The following is a 9,886-nucleotide window of genomic DNA, read 5'->3' as shown; positions in this document are numbered from 1 at the left end:
CCACTGATTTCCTTGTGATGTTTAAAGTTTTAAGAAAAGGTCAGAGCCACGAATTTGGAATACAACAAGTCAGAGAAACTGGAGAGCTTTTGTTTTCACTGCAGAGAATTTTATTTTTTCCTTTGAAAATATATCTTTAGAGGATAAATGAGATTACTTACCTTTTCTTAGTGATAAAGGGCTAGGCTAGTGCCTGCACCTGATGGTAGCTTTTGATTGTGTTCCGTCTTGAAAACAGATGCTGCCATTCTTAAAATTTCCAGAGAGAATAATTGTAGTAGAAAAGGCATCAGATATAATTACACCAACTCATATGACATTGGTTATCAAGGTGCCTGCTGGTATTGACAGTTGGGTACTCCAACTCCCTTACCTCCATTGGGGTGGTGTTCATCTCTGTGGCAAAGGATCTCAGGGTCACTGCTATGTCTACTGTTTAGAAAATGACCACTAAATAGCTTATTCTTTCCTACCTTCTCTGCAAGCAGTCTTAAGTTAATGGCACTAAAGGTAATAGATTCCTGTATTTCAAAAGGAATTTTCCTCTGGAGTTGAGACCCATACATATGAAATCAATTTTCAAAGTTAATCTTTAGTTTGGAGTACATAATTGCTGTGCAAAAGTGATCAGAATTTGCGATCAGGGTTAGCTGTCCTATTTGACTCTCTGCCATAAAATTGTCCAGAAACCTATATAAAGGACTTGGGTATATGGTTACCAACAAAAAGCCAACCAAGGCTATGTCTACAAATTAAGGTAAAAAGAATAAGAAGAATTTCCTATACACAGCCCCTTGTCCAGGCCATCAACATGATTTATTACAACCATATCAAGCCATGGTTATTAAGATTTGTGTCTATAAATCTAGTGTTATTCTTTTTAAATTTAGTTTTATATTTTGGTCTGTTGTGTATAAAACAATCTACTAATATGAATACATGTTAGGATATTTCCTAAAATGTTTTAAGAAACATAGCAATCCTGGTTATGATCTGTCGTATGCATAGAGGCCAAAAGTCCCTTTTTCTTTTTTGCCTTGGATCTCGGGCGCTAGAATCACAAAAATGCTATCTATCATCATTACTATTTAAGTAGGCTTCAGTGACCAAACTTTTTTCCCCCACTAATACTATGTATTCAAGTTGTTGTATGTAACAGTATTCTATTTTATTTTTTTAATGTCAGTTTGATATATCATTGTAAGAATATACTCTATCCATTCTCCTGTTAGTGAACATTTGGGTTATTTTCCAGGATTTTTAATTTAATTTTTTGTCTTATGAACAATACTGCTGTAAAGAGGATTGTAAATGTTTCTTTTTAAACATATATAAGAATTTCTTGTGGTAAATACCTAGGAAATGGATTGCTAGTCATAGGATTTGTGAATATAAGTTAGTTTTAAATTGTTTTCCAAAGTGGTTGTATCAATTTATATTCCCACCAGTAGTGCTTAAGATTTCTTACTGGTTCACAAACTTGCTAACACTTGGTAATAATAGACTTAATTAACATTATAGAGATAGATATTTCATTCATGTTAATAACTAATATGTTTTAATACTGTTCTTGTGCTTTTATGCCATCTGTTTCTTTTATTGTACATTTTTTCATGCATATTGCCAATTTTTTTAATTAGGTTTTTTGTCTTTTTGCTATATAGGACTTCTTTATGTATTCTGTCTTCTAATCTTCTGTTAGATAAATATATTGAAAATCTCTTATTCTAATTTATGGCTTAAGTTTTGCATGCTTGACACAGTTTTCTGAGGATTAGTAGTTCTTAATTTTAATGTCATGGTATCAATCTTTTATTTTATTGTTAGTAGCTTCCATGTCTTGTTTAAGAAATCCTTACCATTCCACAAGTAATGAGCTATTTTTTCATGTTGTCTCCAACATAAAAAGCTTTAAATATTGCCTTTCACATTTCACTCTTTAAATGCATGTGGAATTAGGTCTTGTGCTTGATGTGAATAGGAACCTCAGTTCAACTTTTTGTTCCACATCAAAACCCAATTTTTCTGAGCACCATTTATAGCTGGAGGCATCCTTTCTCTAGTCATCTGCAGTATCACCCTTTCAGGTTTTCATGTATGAGTGGATTTATTTCTGGCATTGCTCTTCTGTTCTGTTGGTGAATTTGACTATCCCTGTGTCAATGTTATGTATTCTTTTTTAAAAATCTTTTTTTTAATTGAAGTATAGTTGATTTACAATGTTGTGTTAATTTCTGGTGTACAGCAAAGTGATTCAGTTATACATATATATACATATTCTCTTTCATATTCTTTTCCATTATGGTTTATTATAGGATATTGAATATAGTTCCTTTGCTATGCAGTAGGACCTTGTTGTCTATCTCCAAATGGCTTATTTCACTTTAGTTCCTGAGTGATAATTTTGAAGATGTTCCTGTGCTGTTTTCTCATTGACACTGAGGTTCCTCAGAAGTCTACTATCATTCTTACGGTGTTTCTTTGTAAGTTATCTGTCTTCTCTTTCTCTGACTTCTTTTAAGATCTTCTTTTTGTCTCTGCTTTCATAGGTTGTGTATAGAAATGGATCTATTTTTATTTATTCTACTTAGTCTACATTTTGCTTTACATATTTGTAGATTCATGAATTTGTCCGTTCTGGAAATATTTTAGTAATTTTTCTCTTCCAATTTTGCCTCATCTCCATACTCTGTTTACTTCTTCTGGGCCTATGATTAGGCATATGTTCTCATTCTGTACTTCATATCTCTTAACCTATCTTTTTATTTTGTATAAATTGGCAGAGTTAATGGTTTCTATTAGAAGATACCTATAAGTTGTTGCGTAATTTTAAATATTGTCATATCAGTTGGAACTATCTAAAATCACGTGGAAATTGGTTTTATCATTAAAATTATATTAAAATACATAAAGAAAATAATTCCCATACTCTTTGAGTCAGCACCCAAAGCCTGAATGTGTTAGAATCACAAAACACAAGCTGGGGATTTTATTATTATATTATAAAATGACTCTACTCCAGGAGGTTATAGACTAAGAATATACCAATATATTTAACAGGCAGTTCTCTCACCATAAAATTTGATCTTAAATCACCAGGCTCAATGTTTATATTAATAATTTGTGTTGTTTTTCTGTTACTGCACAGTTGTAGGAACAAAAATAAAAGAATAAGTCAAGTTACCTCAAAAGTCACCAGGTAAATATCCAAAACTATGTTTGGCAGTTGAGCCAGATTAACAGATAGCACCAATTTTTGCTTTTTATCACTTTATCAAATAAGTAAGTAAGAAGTTGTGCAACAGGTAAATGGGAAAAGGAAGAGGTCCTTCGGGAAAGGAAGAGTTATTAAGAAAATAACCTATTATACCTAGAATGTTGGAACTGAAAAGTCCTGGTGCCTTACAGTACATAATTTTCATCACATTTTAATAGACCAGCAGGCAGAGAACTGGTTACAGCCAATGCTGAGTATACTGGACTGAGCTAATGATGTCTTAACTGCCAGTTGGCCATACTAGATCGCTTTAAGGTATGAATCACTAGATTTTGGAAAAATACGATGGGATTTTTCTACTTTCCTATAAGTTTAGGAAGCACGTATTTTATCCAGGTTACAATTTATAGGCAAAGGGAAAAATTTAACCTGCCCTGTGGCAAAAACCTAATTTATCCCCTCACCCCCCATACTTAACGTCACAGGAGTTTATTTTCCACACGAGAATTTATTTTTCACTCAGCAGCCTGAGAGAGCTTTTTATTACTGATAACCTGATGAAAACAAAATCTGTCAGTGATTTCCAAACATGCCTAGAATAAAACCCAAGTGCATACAGAAACCTTCATGATCTGGCCCCTCCAATCTCTGACAACCTTCACTCTCACTGCCCTCCCTGGTACACTCTTTTATTCACTACTTTGTTTCTTACACTTACTGTTCCCTCTGCCATTTCCCCAGGTGTTTGTGTGACTTGCTGTGTTATGTCTTTCAGGTCTCTGTTCCGATGTTGCCACTTCGGAGAGGGCTTGCCTAAAAACCCCACCTAAAATAGACCTTTCTATCTGTAAACCCATCATTCATTACTCTCTTTTTTAAGACTAAATCTTCTTCATAGTACTAAACATTGCCTGAAATTTTTATTACTTACTCATTTTTTACTTGTTTATTGTTTGTCTCACTTATCAGAAGACAAGTTTTTGTCTTTCTTCCAATACTGACCTGAGAGATTTCTGGAGAGCCATTTAGCTGTTTTTTAAATGAAGTAGGACTAGACATCTGACTTATTTACTCTCAGTCTAGTAATTCGTCAGTACTGCCACTAAAATGAATAAATATAACCTACCTCCAGTATTTTCATTAGCTACTATTCGTGAGCACCTGTTATTTCCCTTAGTGCCATGCATATATTTGCTCTCATTCTTGAAAAATATTATTAGAGTATTACTTTTATTCCTCTTCTTCAGGATGAGGAAACACAGGCTTATGGAGATTCAAAACTTTAAAAAATTATGTAGCTTGTAGGTGGCAATTTCAGGTTTTGAAGTCAAATTAATTTGGTTCCAGAATGTATGTATTTTTTAAGTACTGCTCACATTCTAAAAAAGAAGGCTGGAGAATGGAGAGAGTGTTGTATTTTGAGTCATAAAATATACCAGCTTTGCCTCAGTGAGCAGGTGCCTTTATTTGTCTGAGTCTCAATCCCTCATCTATAAAATATGTATAACAAACATATATAACCAGGAGAGTCCAGACTATCAATGCTAGTTTAATAAATAAATGAATCAAAGATAGAAATCTTAAAGTAGATGAAAAATACTGAAATTAATATCTTATTCATAATCTATCTTAGTAGACTGGGACACAATTTACACCATGCCTTCATTATTACCAAGTGTCCAATCAGTTTTATGAGTAATCCTGTGAAACAAGGATTCCAAGCACTGAAGAAAGAGGAAAAGCTGAAATGACAATCTCTATTAGTTGTGAAAGCCTAACAATAGACCACCAGTAGTATATTCTACTGCACATATTGACATCATTCCTCAGCTTGTAGGTGTTTTCTAATGTAGGAGTCGGGTGCAAAGTGTAAAAAGAAAAACATACTTGTCTTTGCTCTTTGACCAAACATTGTGGAATGGTTAAAATGCCATACTCTAACAAAGTTGTTCACAGCATAGGTCAGGAATCAGTGTCAAAATACATGTGCAACACTCCTTGGCCCCCTACAGAAATTATTTCTAGGATTTCTTGGATGGAAATTAAATTTTACACAGTAATTTTGCCTTACGGGGTTAGCAGATGCAAACTATTATATATAGAAGGGATAAACAGCAAGGTCCTACTGTATAGCACACAGAACTATATTCAGTATCCTGTAATAAACCATAATGGAAAAGAAAAAAAAAAGAATTGGGCTGTTCAGAAATACACACATGGGCAGCATATTAAGACTTATTAGTAACCACCATTAATGTGCATGTTATATATCCAAAGCTGATGTGAAGCTCATATCTCATTCTCGTTTTTCCTTTGAAGTCCTATGATAGTCATTTATAAAAGATGTAGTCAAAAAGCTAAATGATAAAGACCAGGAATTCAGGTTAAATTGAGGAGAATAAGAGTTTCAGGAGCATCTTTATTTTTCCAGAAAAATTGTTGATGAATATTAATATATTTAGTGATCACTTGTGGCAAATGATATTGAATATATTCATTGTCCAGTTGAATTACGTTTTATTAAATTATATGCTTAGTTATAGCAAGCTTAGATTAATAGCTAGGATTCCAAAGTCATTAAGGCAACTCAAAGTCATCTGTTAGGCCAGTCATGTGTTTTTGCCTCATGGAGAAGCTTAAACTCTGTGAAAGCAAAGAAGAATAATGTTAGGGCTGTGTTTTTGTGTCACTGAGTAGAGATTCAGTCAAACATAACATTGCTATTTTAGGGCAGAATATTTCAAGTCGACATCTCAAACAATGTAGTTTCTGATAAAGTGTGCCATTAATTTCTTCACTGAGTTTTCTAAATTCAACACAATATTGCAAATACTGGTGTAGTGCCAATTAACAATAATTTAATTTCTGTTTAGTGAAATTCTCTCTTTCTAAGTTAAGATTAAAGCATTTAAACTGTTTCTTTTACTGATGATTTCTATTCTGCTTGTACAAATGACCTTGTAAGAGTTCCCCATAAGAAATTTTTAAATACATGTGTGTTAGGTGTTGAAAGTCAAAATAATCAAAAATACTTGTTTTGAGAGTGAATTAAGTAGTGCATTTGTTGTGTAGTTAAAATTATTGTGCTCATTTCCAAAGATTATGGCTGCACTATAATATTTGTAAAAGATAAAGTTTCCATTATTTTACAACTTTTAAACATATCTTTATGGTATCATCATGACTATATCCTCGTATTTAGCATCTGCTGTGTGCTAGGGGCTGAAACAAGACTGACGTTCTGAAAACAACGGGGTAGTATAGCCATTATACTCCAAGTGCTTCTGAAATAGTTAAGTATGTGTGTAATGAGCATATTGGCTCACTTCTTACTTTTTAAACCATATTTTGGAATTATGTAGAAATGAGCAAAATATCAAGCCTATATAATTGATCAATAATATTGACAATTTCTACTAGAACTTCTATTATAATATCCATAATATAAAGCATAGGAATTAGTGATAGATTGTTCTAGCAAAAGAAATATTTAAGAAGCCATAAACCTTCTATAGTAAAGAAAGTGTCAATTAATACAGAATGAGTACTAAACCATTTTTTTTCTTATTAACTACTTGACAAAATTTAATGTATGAGATGTAATTTTAATTTATAAACTATATTATTAATGATAGTTAAATGTATAGATATACATTATAGAAAATATAGTTAAATATAATATATTATGTACCTATATAGAGGTATGTTATGTAATATATGATAGTATATATGTATATGTGTATATATGTGTATGTGTGTGTGTGTGTATATATAATTTGTGGAAGTGACTGCTTTATCAGTTTGGAATTTAGTCTCTATATCTAATTTGATGTGCATGTATAATGGCATGGAGTCTTATTTCTGAGATACAACTTACGTAATGACATGAGAGAGCCCTATAACTTCTGTGGTCCACCAATCTGGTGTCACGGGTGAGGTGAGGTTAGAGGCTGGGTAGTGACATTTCTTCCTCCTCTTCTTTCAATATGATACCTTTTGCAAAAAGGAAGGATGACTGACTTTATATTTTTAACTCTACTTACAGTTAAGTAGGCTCAGACACATAGCTTATCATAATTGTTAATTTCCTTTTCATGTGAAGAGTAGGTGGATGTTTCTAATCAGAGTGGCTCTTCTTCAAGTGAGAGAATTTATATTACTTCCATTTTGTGAATCTTATATCTTTACCACATGGTTTCAAAGATCACCATGCATATTTGCATCAATATAGTGAAGAGGGAAGGGATATGGATTATAAATTATAAGGAAGATTTCTTTATAGGCCAGACTTGAAAGTAGCTTTCGTCACTTCCTACAAAATTCCATTGGCTAGAAACTAGTCGTTTGCCTCCACACTATTACAAGGGATGTTGGGAAACATCATTTAGCTGTATCCCAAGGAAAAAGAGGAAATAGGTTTGATGATGAGCTGGCAGTCTCTCTTCCAGTGACCAATCATTAGCTATTTTGAAGATTATAAAATAGCCAGCATAATAATTATAAATATGTATTTATTTTTCTAGATGGAAGATTTGTCATATTTTTGATATGTAGAGTTCATTAGTGATTCTGTTTTCTTGTCTGATCCTTTTTTCTCTGACTTATGCTTGCACCACTCTTCGGAAGGAGCCTGACAGAATTTCTAAATAAATGGTTATATCTGATGGGTAAAATTCCTCATATATCAGTCAGTGCTTCAACCATAAAAGAAGAGTAGGAAAAGGCTTCCTTCCTCAATGAGCCTGCATCTAACTGGGGAGACAGAATTATGATCCTCAAAATGTATCTGCTGAAATGGCTGGTAGAGGCAGAGGAGATGGGAATTTAGTAAAGAGTAAGATCATTATGGATTGATGCATGGTCGAAGTTCTTCTTCGGCTAGAGTATGAAGAAAATGTAGTATAGATGCTTGGAGATTGTAGTGCTGCTATGGTGCCAAGACAATAGTTAGTGCTTACACTGTTGTTACTTAATTGGAATAGATGCCATGTGTTTGTAATATCATTAAGTGCAAGGTAGTGCACTACATTAATGATACCATGGTAACTGCCTCCACAAGGAAGAAGCACAGAAGTAGGTGAAGATCTCAGTGACTATAAGACAAATAGAGGTTGACTGAAAAACACAGGTAAAATTCAAACCCTAGCCTGGTTTATAAAATTTCGGGGAATTACATGGTCTAGAGAAACCAGGGACATTTCCCATAGTATGAAATCAATTATTATCCCTTAGTTTTACCTCTACAAGACAGGAAGTCAAGACTGATGGACCTTCTCAGTGTTGGCAAAATCACATTTCCCATTTAAAAAACACTTCTGGCCCCTATTCACAAATAATGCAGTGACAAGCATTAAAAGATTTACAAAGGGTGTGGCTGTCCTGTTGGGACTGTTGACAAGACATTATAGTGTCTTCACTAAAATGCAATATAATTAGTGCTACAGGAAATTAAGTACTACTAACCAAAAGAGACTCCCTGAGATTTGGATTCAACTCCTCTTCCTTATTGCCCACTTGAAGGACACCTGGTAATTTTCTTTACTTGGTGCTTATAGAACTCTCACTAGTAAAGGACATCAGATATTTCTGAGACCAGAAAAAATGATTAGCTTTGGATAATTTCAGTGAAACATTCAAATTAGAGAGGGAAAAGATCAGGAAAGCAAACTGATCAAGTAGAAACAGTATATTCAAGAGCACGTGATTGGGGAAGCTCAGAGGAGTTAGTTCACTGGCTTTAGGAGAAGGTTATTTATTACTTGTCAGCCAAAAGGCAGCCTTCTAAGCACCTCCCTGACCTGTCATTTTGGTTATAAAAGTAGCTTCATGTATAAAAGAGAACTAACCCAAAGCCTAAGTAACCTAAGTCTTTATTTTAAGCCAAGTTAAATTTAAATTATTTTATATCTAATAAAGAAATATGCAAATCTTATGTATAAGAATGATCATGTTAAAATACTTTGAATGAAGATCTTTGAAACCCTATAAAAGGTTGAATTTTTTTAAAATCCTTACCTTAAAAATTAAAATTAAACTTTGAAATACGCAGATGGAAAAGTGAGGCTCTTGGAAATCATAATCATTGTCAAATTCACTAATAAAATAGGATGACATCTATAATATGCAGTCATGGATCAAGGAAGATCAACTAGTTTTCATCTAGCAAGCTAGTTATTTGTCTACACTTCAAACAATTGTCTTTCATTGAATTAACGTATAATTTTCTGATTCATATCTGATTCATGAGACATTCAAGAAGTTAAAATTAGGGGATCTGGAGAGATAAATAAAAAGTATGATCAACACGGAGAGACTCTGTACATGTATGATTACTGCTGTTATTTCTTACAGTTAGTTTTGAACTGTTTAGATGGGTTATCACCCCCTCTTTCTCCCTTTTTCTACACACACACACACACACACACATTCCTTACCCTGAAACCTGTTAAGGCCCATTTTATTTGGTTATGTAAATCATCATATTTAGGTAAGAAGACAGAGCTTTTCCGTTTGTTTTCTTTTTTTCAATCATGAGGAGTTTTCAAGAGACAATCAGTTTTGTCAATACTCTCATTAAATATGTCTCCTTAATTTTTAGATAACCTTCCAGAAGTCAGACAATGGTAGAGACTCCCCTGCCCTTTCCGCTTCTTCCCAAGAATCAAAATT

At 33.3% G+C, this 9,886-nt stretch overlaps 1 long non-coding RNA gene across 5 annotated transcripts in view; it reads left to right on the top strand.

Moving 5' to 3' along the window:
- LOC137227843 (uncharacterized) overlaps window positions 1-9,886 on the top strand; it is a 389,194-nt gene that overhangs the window by 310,164 nt on the left and 69,144 nt on the right. The gene's annotated exons all lie outside the window — the stretch shown is intronic.

This window comes from Pseudorca crassidens, chromosome 7 (genome assembly GCF_039906515.1).
Source record: "Pseudorca crassidens isolate mPseCra1 chromosome 7, mPseCra1.hap1, whole genome shotgun sequence".
Classification (NCBI taxonomy): domain Eukaryota; kingdom Metazoa; phylum Chordata; class Mammalia; order Artiodactyla; family Delphinidae; genus Pseudorca; species Pseudorca crassidens.
Note: the sequence above shows the minus strand (reverse complement) of the source record. Positions and strands in the feature narration are given on the sequence as shown.